This window comes from Camelus ferus, chromosome 12 (genome assembly GCF_009834535.1).
Source record: "Camelus ferus isolate YT-003-E chromosome 12, BCGSAC_Cfer_1.0, whole genome shotgun sequence".
Classification (NCBI taxonomy): Eukaryota; Metazoa; Chordata; class Mammalia; order Artiodactyla; family Camelidae; genus Camelus; species Camelus ferus.
Window position 1 is genome coordinate 36,046,983 of NC_045707.1, and position 18,482 is coordinate 36,065,464.

An 18,482-nucleotide genomic window follows, 5' to 3' on the forward strand; every position below is an offset into this window, starting at 1 on the left:
CCTCCAGTCAGTAACGCTCTCCCTCCAGCCCTTTCATCTCCTAGTTCAAAGTGGCCTCAGAGACCATCCCACTTATAGCATTCCCGGCCCCTTTCTTATTTATAATCACCTCCCGCGCTCCGTGCTCGTAACAACCTGGCATTATCTTGTTTATTTGTCCGGACCCTCACCTCACGCAAGCTCCATGAGGGAAAAATAGACTTTGCCTTGCTCCCTGATGCACCCCTGGCGCTAAGTGCCTCGCACACGGCCTCAGACAGTTGCTGTGGGATTTCTGAAGAAGCCTCCTGAGGAACAGGGAGGTCAGGTGATTTTCTCAAAGCTGGCTTCCACGGACACTGCACTCTTCGCACTCCCCGAGGCGCGTCTAAGACGCTCTTGGGATCGAGAATTATTACTTTTCACGGCTGCCTGAGGCAGGTACGAGCTGAGTCTAGAAGCACATTCCCGGGCTGGAAGCTGTGAGGAACCGGGTGGGGGTGGGGGGGTAGCGGCAGGGGCGGTAGGGGCGGCAGGGGCGGGGCCGTCCGTGGGCGGGGCCTGGCTGCCCGAGCCAATAGGGCTCCGCTGCACGGGGAGCCCGGGACGCTAGGGGAGAAGCTCGTGCGCCTGAGGGTGCAGAGGCTGAGCTCCGGCACGAAGCGGCTCAGTCAGCGGGCCTCGCGGTCAGCGTACTCACCGGGCTCTGGGTTCTTGGCGGCTCGCACGGTAAGCAGACCCCGAAGCGAAGTAGACTTTGTGGGGCTTCTAGCAGCGGGGAGTCCCCGCCCCACCCGCCGGGGCTGCTGGTGGCGTCCTCGCTCCCGGCTGCGTCCCTGGGCTCTCAGGCTCTGTGCCCGCGGGATGCGGGAGCGCGGAGCGGCCCTGCAGGGAGGCGAGGAGCCGCGGCGCCTCCCTTCTTCAGAACCCCGGGTGCTGCTGCCCGGTCCTGGGGCAGACGCTAGGACAGAGAAGTCCGCGTGAAGGAATGCCTGAGGAGCCCGGGAGCCAGAGGGGCTCAGTACAGTGGCTTCTAAGATAATCACCCTGCGCTTGGGCCCGGGAAGAGCTTGTAGGGAGCTGGCGACTGCAGAGCTTGGACTTCTGCTCTGCCTAGGCCTTCAGGCGCTTTATGACCTGTTGCCCCGGGGCTGGTGGTCAGATTTGTCATGCCATTTCGTATTTACAGGCCTTCTGGGGCTCCGGGGGAAAAAAGTCTCAGAGCAGTTCCCTGGCCAAACTAGGAGCAGAGACTAGCACTTGATACAGCGCCCTGTGTATTTATTCAGCATTTACTGGGCTTCTGTTGTGTGCCAGAAACTGAGTTAAGCCCTATCGTCAGGAAGAGGGGCCTTGCAGGAGCCCTTGGGGCTAAGAAGGACAAAAGGAGGAATAGGTATAGTGCACTGTAGTACAGGGGACACGAGGTGGAGAGAACCATGAGCAATACAGGAAGGCTTCAGAGAGGAGATGACTGTTGAGTGGGGACTAGGAGAGTAGAAGAGTTAGCCAGACTGAAAGCTGTGTGGATTGGGAGGTGGGGTGGGGTGATGGGATAGCAGGAATTCCAGATAGATTTTCTTGTGCAAAGGTAAAGAAACTGAAAAAGTCCAGTATCCTCAGTATCCTGACTTAGAACATCAGACAATCCTCTTATCAGCTAATCAAATAGGACCAGGGCTTTTGTGGGTAGGAAATGAGCTGTCAACATGGCAAGAGCTAAAATATGCACAGACCTTAAAATGCAGCCTTAGGCTTTTTAGAATTTTGACCCGGGGTCAGGGAGAACAGTGGAAGAATTCTGGCAGCTCTGTGGAAAATGGATGGAGATTGGAGCAGTAGAAAGCTGATAAGTTGTAGTTAATATTTTGCATGTGGCTACAAATACTCTGGCCCCTAAAGGCAGCCCCATCTGCCCAGGAGCCCAGCTCCTTGGCTTCCAGGCATGGATCATTTAGGGGGGGAGATGTTGCCCATGTGACGCTTGCCTCTGCAACCTGCAGGTCATTTTTATATTGTTCCTGGAGGCTTTGACCTTGACCTTGTCATCAGGGATGGCCTATGGAGGGTTGTGTGCTTGTCTTTTCTGATCTTCTGGTTTTCCTCTCTTCCTAGGCTCCTCTTTCTGCCTCACAGAGACACAGCCTCAGCTGTTAGAGGCTGTGGTGAAGAGCAGTCTTGCCAGGGAATCAGACCAGAAAGTCCTTTAGTCCTGTGCCTTGGGGACATTATTAACCTTTCTGTACTTCAGTTTTCTGATTTAAAAGGAAATCATCATCCCCAGAGGGTTGGGTTCCCTGGAAAAGACTCGGAGACTCTGAGAATTGTGTGTAGGAGGATTCTTGGGGCATGGTCTGGGACGGGGCAGAGGGAGAAGTTGATCTGTGATGCAGAGCAAGGGAGACCTCAGTTGAGCTCTTGAAGCAGGGGGCCAGGCCTTTGAAACCCCATGTTGACCAGCCAGTGGGTGCAGGCTGCCCCCCAGGGAAGGAGACATAACTTTGGGTGTCCCTTCAGCAGGACAGTTCCTGAAGAGGAACTCAGCTGTGAGCTGTGCGCAGCCAACAGTCCTGGCAGCTGGCATGGGGGAGTGAGAGGTGCCTTGGTCTTGGAGGGAGATTGAGAGCTGTACCATGGCAGCCACCTCACAGGATGAGTTTGGGAAGTGAAAGAAATAACTGACAGAAAGTACTTTGCACTGGGCACAGGCATTTAAAAAGCATTCATTTCTTTCACGCGTTAATCTTCCTGACTGCATCTGAAAATGGATTTTGGAGTTTTAGTTGAGTAAATCAGTTTCTGTGAGGAAAGAATCTTTCATAATAATGGGCACAATGACTATGATTGAGGGTCTGTTATGCATATGTGTTCTTTCCTAGTTATCCAGTAATACTCCAAGTTAGGTACTTTTATTCTTATTTTACGTCAACCCAGTGTTTTCTAAAACCCAACAGAGTAGGTGTCCTTTTGTCATAAAATAATATCAGTAACAATAACAGCAAAAACCATATGACTTGTTATGCTCTGAGAAGTGATTTCATTGGTGGATTGATTAATTAATCAATTTATTTATCAATAATTAATTCACCATTGTTCACTGAGTGCCTCCTAAATGATAGGCACTGTCTTAGGTGCTGGGAATACAGTTCAGTCTGTTAGGGGAGACAGAGACCAACATTAAATGCTTTGATTCCTTCAAAGCAAAGTTTGAGGGGTGGAACATGGCATTGTATAGCTACAGTGTGATAGAGAGTGATAGCCCCCTTCCCAATTGACTCTTTCTCATCCTTCACTTCCAATATAACCTCCTCAGAAAGGCCTTTTGGACCATCTTGTACAAAGCAGACCCCCTCCCTTTTATGCCCCCTTCATCTCACTTGCTTATCCACTTTATATATTTCCCTGTCATTGTTCCTCCCCACTAGACTGAAGGCTCCAGGAGATCATATATCACTTTATTCCAGCACAGTGTTTGGTACATATCGCTTGAGTGAGTGAAATGAATGAAGGGTAGATATGCTTAACAGAGTGATATAACCGAGAAGTGATATTTTACATTGAGATCTGAGGGATGAGAAAGATCCAGCAATGCCAAGATCAGGAGGCAGAGGGAACAGCTTGTTCAAGGACCATGAGGTCAGGGAATGGAGCCCAGCATGATTAGGGAGCAGCCCGAGATGAGTTTGGAGAAATAGATGGGGCCTTGGAAGGTCATGCTGAGCCTGGATTTTACTCAAAGTGCAATGAAAAGTCAGTGAAGGATTTTTAAGCCGAGTGATGACCTGGTGTTATAATATGTATTTGTTTATTTGTTGTCTGTCATACCTCTAGGTGACAAGCTCCATGAAGAAAAGTGCTCAGTAACTGTTGCTGAAGTGAATGGATGATGTAGTTTATGTAGCTACCAGGTGAAAAATGGATTAGGGAGAATGGGATCGTGTCACAAATTAGGAGTATGGTGAGAGGGATGTTGGTGTCCTCGCTGCAAGGTAGCAATGGTGTTGGAAAAGTAGAAGGACTGGAGCTGTATTTTGGGTGTAAAATGGACAGAATTTACTGATGCGTTGAGATATCAGGAGTACAGGAAAGGGAAGGAGCAAGGATGACCCTCAGGTGTATGGCTTAAGATTGGGTGGATACCAAATGTCTATCAACAAGGGAATGGATGTAGTAAATACTTACAATGGAATATTACTCAGCCATAAAAAGGAATGACATACTGATACATACTACCATGTGAATGAACCTTGAAAACATGTGGCATGAAAGAAGCCAGACACAAAAGGTTACATATTATATGATTCCATTTATATGAAATATTCAGAATAGTCAAATCCATGGAGACAGAAAGCAGATTGGTGTTTGCTGGGGGCTCTGGTGGGTGGGGGAAGAGGCAGGGTAAATGGGACATGACTGCTTAAAGGGTAAGTTGTTTCCTTTTGTAGCGATGAAAATGTTTTGGAGCTAGACAGAGGTGGTATTTGCCCAATATTAGGAATGTACTAAATGCTATTGAATTGTATACTTTAAAATAGTTAATTCTATGTTATATGAATTTCACCTCAATTATCAAAAAAAAAAAAAAAGATTGAGTGGATGGAGTACCAGTCACAGAGTGGAGGATCCTGGGTAAGAAACAGATTGTGGTTGAGGAGAAAAATCAAATGCTCTCTTAAGGATGCCCAGAAGACATCCACATGGAGACTAAGGGGTGCATCTAGGCTGAAGAGATCAATAAGGGAGTTGTCAGCAGATGTCAGCCAACAAAATGGGTGAGTTCTAGGGGAGGAGTGTAGAGGAGCAATCCAACCCAGGATCATTCTGTAACTTGATCCTCATAACCATCTATGAGAAGAGTGCTGCTGTTCTCATTTTCAGTTGAGGAAACCAAGAAATGAACTTACCCAAGGTCAGACAGTTTGTTCATGTGGTTCTGCTGGCTTCCAATCCTTTGCCTTTCCCACCTCAGATGCTATTTAGAACTTTAGCAAAGACCTTCCCTTCCTTCCTCATTCCCTCCCTCCCTCTCTTCTTTCTTTCCACAGTCCTAATTGAGTACTCACATGTGGCAGGCACTGTAGCTGGGTATATGTTGGTGAAGGTAGAAATGGCTCTAATCTTGTGAAATTTACCTAGTAAACAAGCAGCTGCAGCCAACTGATACAGGGGACTACAGGAGCTTGGAGCAGGGGCATCTATCCCAGGTTTGGAAGTGGGAGGAAGCTTCCTAGAGATAGTGACAGCTAAGCAGAGATTTACAGCAGAAGCAGAAGGATTGAGCCTAAAAAACAGAATAATTCTCTGGAGGGTTTATGATCCCTGAACACCTGCTATGGGAATTCCCCATTCTCTTCATTCCCCATTTCTTCTGATGTTACTGGCATTTTCCAGCTTATCCAGAGCATCTGTCTTTTCTGTAACCCCAGAGGCAATAAGCAGACAAATAGCTTGGTTTTATTTCAAGTGGAAGCTTCAAAGGAGTAGCAAGGTTCGGTGCAAATAGCCTGGCTTTCAAAGCCGGGCTCCATCTCTGAGTAAATGATAGTCTCTCTGAACCTTACTTTTTATGCTTGTGAAATGGAGCCAGTCACATCCACTGTTTAGTGCAGGAAATAAATGAGATGATGTAGCAATGTATTGGGCACATAATAAATGCTCAGAAAAATGTTGTCTCTTTTATCTTTTGGGAAGGAAGACTTTCTGAGTAGACCAGTGGTCTCTGTACTCTGTACCCTGTTTAAAATACAGAAGTCCATGCTCCCTCTGAAGAATCTGATTTAAATGGTTTGGATTGGGACATAGTGATCTGTATGTGTAGAAAGCACCCTAGATGGTCCTGATAAAAGCAAGGTCCAGGAGCCATTGGTTTAGATCAAATGCTTGTGTCTTTGCTATGATGTGCATGAAAGAGTTAAGCACCTAGAAGCAGAATATTGTCTTCTAGGAATTATTAGCCAATGACGATGCTGACCGATGATGTAATGTCTTTGGCTGACACTCCATTGGTTAAGTGTATTGTTTCTTTCGCTTCAGCTGTGTGGGGAGCAAAGCTGCAGCCCAAGGGTTAATACTCTGTGGTAGCAGATAGAGCTATTTTTCCTCCATTCCTCTGCTGCTAGGTGTGAGTGTGTAGCATGGCTCAGCTGGTTGTTGCCCTTCTTTCAATAAACAGCTGCACCTTCCTCCTTACCTCCTCCCAAGCGGAGCACATGTCTCCATAGTACTACGGAGAGGGAGGAGGAGGGAGAGGAGGAGGAGGAGGGAGAGAAGAAGGAGGAGGGAGAGAAGGAGGAGGAGGGAGAGAAGGAGGAGGAGGAGGTGGAGGAGGGTGATCAGGATTGCTCAGAGAAGAGAGAACCCTTTCAAAGTTCAACACTGCAGTCTCTCCTTGCCACTGGGGACTGGCACAGCTTCAGCTACTCTGGCCTACAGAGGTCCCACTGGATGAATTACTAAATGGCCACCTGCTTCTGAGTATTGTTCAACCTGGCGGGATCCTCTGAACTAGGAGGTGAGCCCAGGGTTTTGGAAAGAAGAGTGGGCCTGGCAGAGAGGAGCCATGGGGCAGTGGGAGGGAATAGGTCAGGCAAAGCTGCCCCCACATGCGGTGTGAGCTGGGTCTCTCTGTGTCTGTTTGCTCCAGTATTCAGTGTGAAGCTTGGATTAGGGAGCACTCGCTGGGGAGTGTGCTGTCCTGGAGTTAACCACAAGCATGCTCTTGGTGTAGCTTTCAGCCCAGTGCTTCTGGAAGGGAAATGCTTTTCTCTGGTAATCTGAGGCAGAGGGGGAACATTGGGTTAGTACTCTCTCCCTGGAGTCAGCTGTAACCCAGGCCCCTCCTTATCTTGTCTGAGCTCTCTCTTCAGTGTTCCCAAATCAGCAAGTGGCTCTTGGTGGACTCTGGTCTGAGGTTTCTCTAGAAACACCTAAATGGTCTCAGGGATTTTGATCGTGTCTTTTAGGGAGAACCTTTGGATCCCTGACCCTTGAGTTATGGGTGAATTTGGGCACATCCTTGTTGTCCCATGCTGGAGTTCTAGGAGGTGAGGGGGGGATCCTTTTTGTATTAATAGCAGTGCAGTTGTGGGATTTTCCTGTTTGTGTTTTGCATTATTGCCCCAACCTGAGACTTCTCACCTTGCCCAGAGGTTGCTGATGCAGCATGTTGGCCTCAAGATGCGAAGTAAAAAAAGTAAAAATGGGGAGGGAAAAGGGGAGCAGAGTAAGTCGGAAGGGCTGCTAGCGAGAAACTCTGCCCTTCATTTCACAAGGAATTCAAGGAAACCTTGCATTTTGTAGACAAACTGTGATGCTATGTCTCTCTTGCAGCCCTCCAAAAAATATATAATTAAAAGATTCTGTTACTTTTATTTTTTAGAATTTGGTTATGAATGGAGTGTCCCCACTTTCTTTAGGGAGAACAGAGCCTTGTCTTGTATGACCCTTGGCTTCTGCCACCCTTTGTTCTGGGTCAAGCTTTGCTGCTGAAGTGTGTGTAGGTTCCTGAGCAAGTCAGTGTGCCTCTCTGATCCTCAGTTCCCTACTTTGTCAGTCACAGAGGTAGGAGGGAGTTGGACTCACTGACTTTTAGAGCCCTTCTGCCCTGGCTTTCTGTGCTCTGGATCATGAGAAGCCTTCAGAATCTGAGTCTGTTGATTGAGTGGATTGAATGCGTAAAGGATGTTTGCATAAAGGGACATGGAGCATGTATTCTTTGGGTGCTGGGGCTTTATACATGTTTTAACTCATGTCACCCTCCCAGTTAACCTGGGAGGAGGTGGAATTAATAATCTATGCATGGGGAAATCAAGGCTGAAGGAGTTCAGTGACTGTCCCAAAATTATCACTCAGTAATGTCGACACTGGTATTTGAACCTGTGCTGGTCCCTCTGCTGGGGCAGCTGTACATGGCAGAATAACAGAAGGGCTGGAGCTGGAATCCTTATCTACCTTTGCTTTCTTGCATGTTCTTCATTTTATTAGAAATCACACACTGATTTTTCAGATCGACTAGTTCAGCCAGATTGTTTTAGATTTTCTGTCCAGTGTACTGTCTGGGACAGCAGATGGTCCCTGGATCTGAAAGGGACCTACAGTCCTTTGGACCAGACCCCTCAATTTATAGCCAGAAAAATGGAGGTCTAGAGAAATTAGGTTCCCTGTTCTGTATCACTCAGTGAGTCGATAGATGGCAGGGGATGGAGACCAAGACTCCTTGCATTAGGTGTTTAAAGTTGTATTATTATTATTAAAGAGTTTTTTTTTTACCTTCATGTGAGAACTTTGGGATCATTTGAATTTAGTTATTCTTACCTCCAGGCCCTTGTGAAGTGCCAGAGGTTTGGAGTCAGCCTCATTGAGCCCCTGCTTGGCGTTGTGGCAGGTGTCTGAGACACGGATGGGGTGGTAAGCAAGCTAAGTGTGAGACCTGGTCAGTTTCCCTGAGACGCAGGGTGCAAGCTGTGTTTCATGAGAGTCTAGCTCACAGGTCAGCAGTCTTTCCCAGTGGAGGGGCTGCAACCCTGACTCCTTCTCTCTGCATGTAGCTGACACCTAATTTGTACCACTGTAACAACACACCGCATAACATGTGATCTCTGTTCTTTGTCTTCCCAACTAGGCTGCGTGTTTCCAGGGCACAGCCCCCAAAATGTGGAACCTAATTGGTGGAGCTGCCTCGTGGGGAGGTGGGTGTCAGTATCTTGCATGTGCAGACAGGTACACCCAGAAATAAAAACCATCAAATAATTATTAAAAAGCACAGTGCAGATATGTGACTCTTTTCTTGATCATGATAATGTTAAGAATCATCCTAATAAAAGGCTTCAAATATCCTAACAATTATCATCGGAAAGAGGGGTTATAATTAATCTGTGGGGCTAGAGAGCAAAGCTCATAGCAGTGGGTGGAAGTTGGAGGGGAGCAGATAGCAGATGAATGGAGGAAGGCTGTGTTGATGGTCTAGTGCGTAGGAGTCTGCCCTCCTTGCCCCTGTCATCAGAGGTGGGTGGTAACCTTTAGGCATTGGTGTGCTGGCAAAGAATAGCACTTATTAGTCTCTAACGTCCTTTCTAGATCTAAGATTTCTTGATTATCTATCAAGCAGGAGTAAATGAGAGGAGGCCAGAGGTAGAGCAGAGCTGCATCTTACTCATGTTTAGATCCCAGGGCCATAGTAGGGGTGGAAATCATTCATAGACAAAATACCCTTGAAAATGTTTTCATTGCCAAAAAATTGCATTATATACAGTTTTTGTGTATGCAGCTCTGAACAATAATTCCTATGCTAACTAGTGTGTAAAACGCTGACCAAGACTAAAAGAAGTAGCAAAATGAAATTTATATGCAGTTGTTTGGGTTTCATACTGCTCTGTTTTTAAGATGACTGCGAAATTTCTAACTGGCATAAAGTAGGGAGTAGAGAATTCTCAGGTGTTCTTGTTTGCTTGCAGGGCTCATGCTGTTGTGTTTGGATAAACAACCTCTAATACTTCATACATGTAACCCTTTTTAATGATAATGAAAATGAAGTGAAATAATATTTGTGGATACCCTGAACCCAGATACAGAGTAGATGCTCAGTATGCTTTTACTGGAAGGTAATCAGTGTCTTGCTTTAACAGACTTGTCAGTGCCGGTCTTTGAAAACTTTTAGTGAAGAAACTGGACAGCTGTGTCCAGGTTGGCGTTTCCTACTACAGGTTGCATATCTGTTTGGCTCCTCTAGACAGTGCTCACCCTTGTGCCTCTGAATTTTGCTTCTAAAACCCAAGGTGGAAAAAGAATGAGACTGGATGCTACACAGACTTGAGTTCAAAGCACCAGACATTACCTATTCTAGTATGACATTGGACACATTACCTAACCTCTGTGTTTGAGTTTTTTCACTTATGAAAATGATATCAGTAGACCCCACCTTGAAGAGTGGATGGAGGATTAAATGAGAACCTTTAGAAGGTGCCTGGAACATGTAGAGTGGGTGTCCTATAAATGCTAATTTATTCCTTCTCCTTGGGAAGGTGTTGAGGAGAGGTGGTATCTTTTTTTCTTTCTTTAATCTCACCTCCAACTTCTTTGCCCACGTTTGTAGCACTTCTAGACAGCTTTTTACGAGCCCTTAGGAAACCCCAAGTGGCATTACTCTTAAGAATGTGTGTGCTTGAAGCCTTGCTCCATCCTAGCCCATCCTTATGCCAGTTACCTAACCAAACACTGGGAAACTGCACTTAGAAGGGAAATATTGAGCTTAATTCATTTTTAAAGCACCAATAACTGACTTAAATATTCTGGGCTAGGGTTGCTTTACTCAGGGACCAAGTGGGCAGGTGATTTGACGGATGCTACAAAGAAGCCAAAGTATGTCTCCAAGTTCAGAGCTTTGGGAATTTCATCATTGAATGTTCATCTCTTGGATTTATTCATTCATCCATTTAACAAATATTTATGGAGCTCTTATCTTCTGATAGGCAGTGTCCTAGATGCTGAAGGTATATTGATGAACAGTATAGACAAGCTGCATTCCCTCATGGATCTTATATCCTGGTGGGAAAACAGAAAATAACTATAAAGCACATACATTGTGTAACGTCAGTTAGTGATGAGTGCCATGAAGAAAAATGAAACAGTTTTAAGGACGTAGAAAATGCCATTATAGCAAAGCCAGTTAAAGAAGATCTCTTTGAGAAGTTGATATTTTAGCAGAGGCCTGAAGGAAGTTTCAAAGTAGGTTTCAGAAATATCTGTGGAAGAGAATCCCAGACAGAAGGAACAGTGAGTGAGTCTCAGGGTAGGTGGAGAGGCACAAGAAGGGAGAGTTTGAGAAGATGTGACCCGAGAGGTACCTGAAACCAGATCTGGTGGGGACTCATGGGCTGTGGAGGGAGATTTGGATTCTTTTCTAAGGCAGAGGCTTTGAACAAGGAGATTACATGGTTTGACTTACTCTTTTTAAAAAAATATTTTATTGAAGTATAGTCAGTTTACAATGTTGTGTCAATTTCTGGTGTATAGCATAATGCTTCAGTCATACATGAACATATATATGTTCATTTTCTTTCTTTTTTTTTTTTTGTGGGAGAGGCAACTAGGTTTATTTATTTATTAATGGCAGTACTGGGGATCGAACCCAGGACTTCATGCATGCTAAGCACACGCTCTACTACTGAGCTATACCCTCCCATATATGTTCATTTTCATATTCTTTTTCACCTTAGGTTACTATAAGATACTGAATATAGTTCCCTGTGCTATACAGTATGAATTTGTTGTTTATCTATTTTATATGTATTAGTTAGTATCTACAAATCTTGAACTCCCAATTTATCCCTTTCCACCCCTTTCCCCACCTGGTAACCATAAGTTTGTTTTCTGTGTCTGTGAATCTGTTTCTGTTTTGTAAATAACTTAATTTGTCTTTTTTTTAGATTCCACGTATAAGTGATGTCATATGGTAGTTTTATTTTCATTCTGGCTTACTTCAGTTAGAATGACAAGTTCCAGGTCCATCCATGTTGCTCCAAATGGCATTATTTTATTATTTTTTATGGCTAAGTAGTATTCCATTGGATGAATATACCACAATTTCTTTATCCAGTCATCTGTTGGTGGACATTTAGGTTGTTTCCATCTCTTGGCTGTTGTAAATAGTGCTGCTATGAACATTGGGGTGCATGTATCTTTTTGAATTAAGGTTCCCTCTGGATATATACCCAGGAGTGGGATTGCTGGATCACATGGTAAGTCTATTTTTAGTCTTTTGGGGAATCTCCATACTGTTTTCCATAACAGCTGCACCAAACTACATTCCCACCAGCAATGTAGGAGGGTTTCCTTTTCTCCACACCCTCTCCAGCTTATTCTTTTAATTGATTTTATTTTTTAATTGACATATGATAAAATTGACTTTGCTTTGGTATACAGTTCTATGACTTTTAACAGATATGTAGATGCATGGAACTGATGCCTCAGTGAGGACATAGAACAGTTCCTTCATCCAAACACCTCCCTCCTGCTGTCCTTTTATAATCACAGACTCCCAACTTTACATTTGGCAACTGCAGCTCTACTTTCCATCACTACCATTCTGTTCTTTTAAGAATGCTGTATACGTGGAATCATGTAGTCTGTAACCTTCTGAGGCTGGCTTCTTTCCTTTGGCATAATGTCTTTGAGATTCATCCATGTTGTTGGGTATATCAATAGTTTGTTCATTCTTATTGCTGGCTAATATTCCATTGAATAGACGTATCACAGTTTGTCTATCCATTCGCCTCTTGAAGGACACTTACTTGGGTTCTTTCCAGATTTTGGCAGTTATGAATAGAGCTGCTATAAACATTTCTGTTCAGGTTTTTATGTGAACGTACATTTTTGCTTCTTTAGGGTAAATGAATACCTAGGAGTTGGATTGCTGTGACATATGGTAAATTTATATTCAATTTTATAAGAAACTGCCAAACTATTTTCCAGCTTGGTTATAGCATTTTGCAATGCCATCAGTAATGTATGAAAGTTCCAGTTACCCTGCATTCTTGTCAGCACTTGGCATTTTCAGTATTTTTTATTTTAGCCATTCTGATAGTTTAGTGGTATCTCACCACGGTTTAAACTTGCATTTCCCTGATGGAAGATGATGTTAAATATCTCTTCATGTGTATTTTGCCATCCTTATATCCTCTTTGGTGAAGTGTCTGTTCAGGTCTGTTACCCATTTTTAAAGTTGCTTTTGTGTTTCTTACTCTAGAATTTTGAGTGTTCTTTGTATCTTCTGGATACTGGTGCTTTCTTGAACGTGTGATTTGTATATGTTTGATTTTTTATTTGTGTATATATTTTTACTGAAGTATATTCAGTTTACAATGTTTTGTCAATTTCTGGTGTATGGCACAATGCTTCAGTCATACATGAATGTACATATGTTCGTTTTCATATTCTTTTTTCACCATAAGTTACAAGATATTGAATATAGTTCCCTGTGCTATACACTATGAACTTGTTTGTCTATTACATATATATTAGTTAGTATCTGCAAATCTTGAACTCCCAATTTATCCCTTCCCATCCCCTTACCCCCCAGTAAGCATAAGTTTGTTTTCTATGTGAGTCTCTGTTTTGTAAATAAGTTCTATTTTCTTTTCTTTTCTGTTTCCATGGAAACAACCTAAGTGATTTATTTTTAATAAATCATTCAGAATGCTGTGTGGAAAGGAAGCTGTAGAGAATGGGTGAAACAGAAGGATCAGTGAGTGGACTATTGCAGTAGTTCATGGGCAGAAATGACGGTAGTTTGGACTAAGGTCATCGGGGTGGGAGAGGTTAGAAGTGATCCAAAAAACTCTTTTGAAAGTGGAACCATCTGAACTTGGTGATGGATGGAATGTGAAGGAAAAGAGGAGTCAAGAATGGCAACGTTGCTGGAGGCACTGAGAATTTAAATAAAATCTAGGCATGGTTTCTGCCCTCAAGTAGCTCACAGTCTAGTGAGGGGAGATGTACTATAAGCAGTTCATCTGGAACATGATCAGGTATGCTCCCAGAGGTCACATGGAAAGTACTAGGGGACCCCAGGTGACAGAGAAATTGCTAAGTGTAACTTGTGCAAGGCCAGCTCTCTGGGCAGCCGCTCTAAACTTCAGTGTGTGTTGGAGTCAGCTGGGGAGGTTGGTAACAGTGCAGTTGGCTGGGCTCCCTCCAAAGTAGGAAGTCTGTGGTCAGCAAGCACCAGAAATCATTCTGTGTAGGTGATTGGCCTACCAAACTATGAGAAATCCCGGGGGAGCTAGCTGGGGAGACCTCACAGAAAGAAGAAGTGGTGTTTGAGGTGGAGTGTCAGTGTTTAGTCGGAATTCTGACTTGGAGAAAGCTAGGGAAAGGGCAGTCAGACAGAGGGAAAAGCAGAAGCAGAAGCTTGGAAGAATGATAAAGAATGGCTGGAGCCAAGAGGAAATATAGGTTGGGTGATGATGGTGATCATTGACCAAAGATACATGTCTGCTTAGTGATGGGTGAAGTCATGTGACTTCCTGTGCTCCATGAGTCTAAAGGAATTGCAGCAACTCATCTGCTCCCCTGTTACTAACCAGAGGCCTATCAAGGTGAAATGTACCAGGCAGACCAAGAGCCAGTGTGCAGAGGGCCTGCTGTGCTGGCTTGGGTGGAGTGTGCAGAGATTTGCTGCAGGGTACCCTATACCCAGTCCTACTACAGGCCTTCCTCAGAGCTCAGACTCTGCATCTCCTTCCCGCACATCACCTACCTGCTTTCCTAGGATGCTAGAGCCACATTTTCCTGTGGCTAAACTGCTAACTTATTGCACACTCGCTGTGTGCCAAGCCTTGTTCAAAGCACTTTATGTGAATTAACCCATTTCGTTCTCACAACAAGCCTATGAATGAGATAGAATTATTATCCCTGTTTTAGGATGAGGAAAGTGAGATGCAGAAAGATGAATGACAGGCCTAAGGTCACAGTGCTGGGAAATAGGAGAGCTGGGATATTAACCCAGGTAGTTTTGACTTCAAAGCCCACGCTTTTAACTATTATGCTGCATAATCCCTCCAGGGCATCTGCAGAGTGTGAGGAGGAGAAGTAGTAATAGCAGCAAGAACACACATGCAAAATTACTGTGTCACCATTGTGTATTATTCTTAGGGTTATTTTATGTAGGGATTATTTCAGTAATAAAGCTTTATGTTACAAACATTTTTCTTTTCTGATTTTAGCCTTTGGGTTAAAACTTGCTATTTTTATTCTTTCTTGTCTAGTTAATAACTGTATGGTACACCTTTTTTGAGGTTTGAAAGAGCAACATAAAATATTATAATACATGATGCCCCTAAAAGTTGTTGTTATATGTGGGACTGTTTGCCCTTATACTAGATGACCCTAGGTTATTATGTTTTTAGAGTTCTTCTAAATCTGTCGTTCTGCCCAACTTCCTCTGCTTCAAGTAGCCAGTGTACTTTCCTCCTGCAGAATTCTTCCTGAGTTACTGTGTCTGTTTGGCTGAAGTCAGGGAAGGCAAATGACCAAATGTAAATGCATTGTTTCCTCAGGAAGAATCAGTAGGGCCTGACTAAAGGGCTTTTCTCCTTTTGTAAAGTATAAGAAAAGGTGCTGTAAATTAGTGGGCCTGGGGCCTTTTCTCCACTTATTTCAAGGTTCTCAACTGTGTGGTTGTCTTAGTAAGTTCTGGCTGCTGTAACAAATGACCGTAGACTGAATGCTTAAACAACAGACATTTATTTCTCACAGTTCTGGAACCTGGGAAGTCTGCAATCAGGGTGCCAGTGTGCTTGGGTTCCAGTGAGAGTCTGATTCCTGATTTACAGATGGCCATCTTCTTGTTATGTCCTCACATGGTGGAAAGCAGAGAGAGAGGACACAAGCTGTCTCTCGTGTCTCTTCTAAAAAGGGCACAATCCCATCATGAGGGCTCCACCCTGGTGACCTAATCACCTCCCAGAGGCCCCATCTCCTAATATCACATTGGGGTCAGGGCTTCAATATGTGAATCTGGGGGGGGGGGACACAAACATTCAGTCCATAGCGGTCGGGGGATTGAGTTTGCTGAGCAAAAGACCTCCAAACAATGCAGAAGAAGGTACGTCATCTGGGAGAGTTTTGAAGTTTCCTTTGGCAGAGGGAGAGAGGGAGTTTGAGGGACGCATCCTGAATGAGGAGCATCTGAGCTGAGTTTTGAGAGATGAGTAAAGTTCACTAACCCAATGGGATAAGGAACAGGGCTTAGAGGAGACTGAAAGAGGATGGAATTCCAGGACATGGGAACAGCATGGGCAAAGATATAAGACCGTGTGGCAGGAAAGCAGATGAGAGTTAGTGAAGATACTATGAAAGGGCACCACGGTGTGAGAGGAAGCTGGAGCTGCTGCTGGCTTGGGCAGAAAGGGTCTCAAGGCTGCGAGGAAGAGCTTGGACATACATCGAGGAGCAACTGCTGTGTTTGAGGGCAGTGATGTGGTCAGATCTGTGTTTAAAAAAAAAGTCTCTGACACTATATGCTATGGAAATGGATTTGGAGAAGACCTACTTGGACACAGGGAGGCCAGGGAGGAGGGTTTTGCAGTGGACCATGAAGGAGATTGTGCATGTCTGAGCTAGAGGTTGAGGGAGATGAGAGGAATGTCAAAGCATCCCTTTCATTCATCCCCACGCCCAGAATAAACCCCTTTGCTCTGTTCTGGGGCTGTGTGGAGGTGAATTTGATACAATCCCTGTCCTCAAAAAGTTTATAGTGTAGGGACATCCAAGAAGCCATTGACAATACGAGAGATGGATTCACTCAGTATCTTTGACTTACAAATATCTTTCGAATGTCTGCCATGGGCCAACCCTTTTCAGTTGATGCTGGAGATGTGACAGTGACAAAAAAACACAAAAGTCTGTGATTTCATGGGGACTGCATTCAAACTGAGGGGGCCGAAACAATATAGTACAAAAGTAAAATAAGTAATATGTTGAATGATGATGGGTATTGCAGAGAAAACTAAAGCAGGGAAGGGGAAAAGGAGCGTTGAGGGCAATTGAAAAAACAAGATATTTGAGTAAAGAGCTAAAGGAGGCAAGGGAAAATTATCATAAAACATGTAGAAGCTAAAACACCTACCTGGAGGTGTTGCGGTTATAGCAGCTTTGAGCATGGCCCTTGGGGGCGAGGCTGACCTAAATTTGAATCCTGGCTCTATCCCATGCTGGCTGGGTGACCTTAGATGTGTCATCACACCTCCGTGAACATGGACTTCTTTATCCTTATAATGGGATTGGTGACGCCCATCCCACAGGACTGCCATGAGGCTGGACAGAGACCCTTACTGCTCAGCTGAGCCTGGCACCCTGAAAACACCACTCTGTGGTTCATATGATGGTCGTGGAGATGGTTCTGGCGGCCATTGTCAAGGCTTTATGAGAAGTGGGCCCTGGGAGGTGAGCCAGGGAGTCTTTGAACTCTTTGGAGCAGGATTTCCTGACCGGGACTCTACTCTGCTGCTGCCTTCTTTGCAGAACAGGGTCCTGGGGCCTTGGGTCTATGAGGAGGAAGAGTCCCAGAACAGCCCCAGGCTTCCTCCAGCAGCTCAGGGATCCTTCATCACCTCGGCTAATTGCTGTACGATCCCGGGAAGGGAGAAAGGCTGAGTTCTGGCCTGACTCCTTGTTAAGATTCCTAATTTGACTCTTCTGTAAAATGGGATGACTGGCTGCCTGAGATCAGGTCTCAGGGGCTACAGGATCACTTGATTCCTCCCTCCACTCCTGCTTCTTCTTTAATAAAGGAGGAGCTGCAGCATTTGGGGGCAGGGGAGCCATGAGGCTGATGTTACGCCACGTTCTGTGGCCCTTGAAGGTCTCCTTGTTTTCTGAGATGGATTCTGTCCCCCGGCCAGTCCAGATCCTCTGGAAAAGGATGTGAGAAAAACTTTTTGTAATTAAAAAGAATGAGTGGAGGTGAAAGAGAGCATTGGTGGGCAGGAGGTAAGTCTGGCTTTTCTTCAGCAGTTTGACTAGCGAGTGCAGCAGAAATGGCTGTTTTCTGCAGGGTCTGGAGGAGGCCGCTGCCACCTCTGCCATCTCCATCCCGACTGTGCAAAAACCTCTCCTTGCCTGCAAGTGACAGCTGGAGAGGGCCAGAGGGCCGCCCTCTGGAAGGAGTTGACGGTAGCTGCCTGGGGATGCTTTGGTGGAAATCTGATGCCAGGATAGGAAAGCTCTGCTTCCCGTGGGCACTTCCCTCTGCCTGTCACATGTCATCGATCGTGAGGTATTATAGCAGCTGGCCTAAGGGGGCATTACTGCTGTTTGGCTAAGGCTGGCCACTTCCCGAGCTCAGTTGCTCCTGAATAGGGAGAAGGAGAAGCAGATGAAACTAGTGGTTAAAGGCCTAGACTCTGGAGTCAGACCAGCCTGGTTAGAGTTCAGCAGCTTGCCTGCTGTGTGACCTTGGGTGAGTTACTGAACCTTCCTGAGCCTCGGATGAGTCAGCTCTAAAATCAGGATGCTAGAACCTCCCTCATAGCATTGCTAGGAGTACGGGAGAGAGTGAGGGTGCAGGTAAAGTGTTTAGCTGGGTGTCTGGCATTTAGCAAGAATTCAGTCCATGTTGTTATTATTAATATAGTCTGACAAGTATTATTAGAAACCAGGATAAAGGAAGACAGAGAAAGAAACCACTTTTTTTCTGTGTCTGGTTCTTTCCCTTGAAAGTGAGACTCAAAGATATGCACCTGAGTCCTTCAGGTCTGAGCTCCTCCTTTTACAAATAAGCGCATCTGTGGAGGGGTGCCGGAATGGCTTGCCCAGGGGGATGCTGATAGTGTAGGGTGAGGAGCCACGTCATCTGGGCCAAATCCTGACTCCACACTGAGTCACACTGACAACTGGGCAACTTACTCTAACTTTCTGGTCCTCAGTTTCCTCTATATGGAAAGTGGACAAGAATGAAGGATTCCTATTGAGACTAATTGATTTAATATATAAACAGGGCTTAAAAC

At 45.0% G+C, this 18,482-nt stretch overlaps 1 protein-coding gene across 1 annotated transcript in view; it reads left to right on the forward strand.

Moving 5' to 3' along the window:
- The first annotated feature begins 587 nt into the window (after positions 1-587).
- The window catches only part of SYN3 (synapsin III), a 444,384-nt gene continuing 426,489 nt past the window's right edge, over positions 588-18,482 (forward strand). Inside the window, 1 exon segment of the mRNA XM_032493378.1 lies at positions 588-708. The gene's annotated coding sequence lies outside the window, so the exon portion shown is untranslated.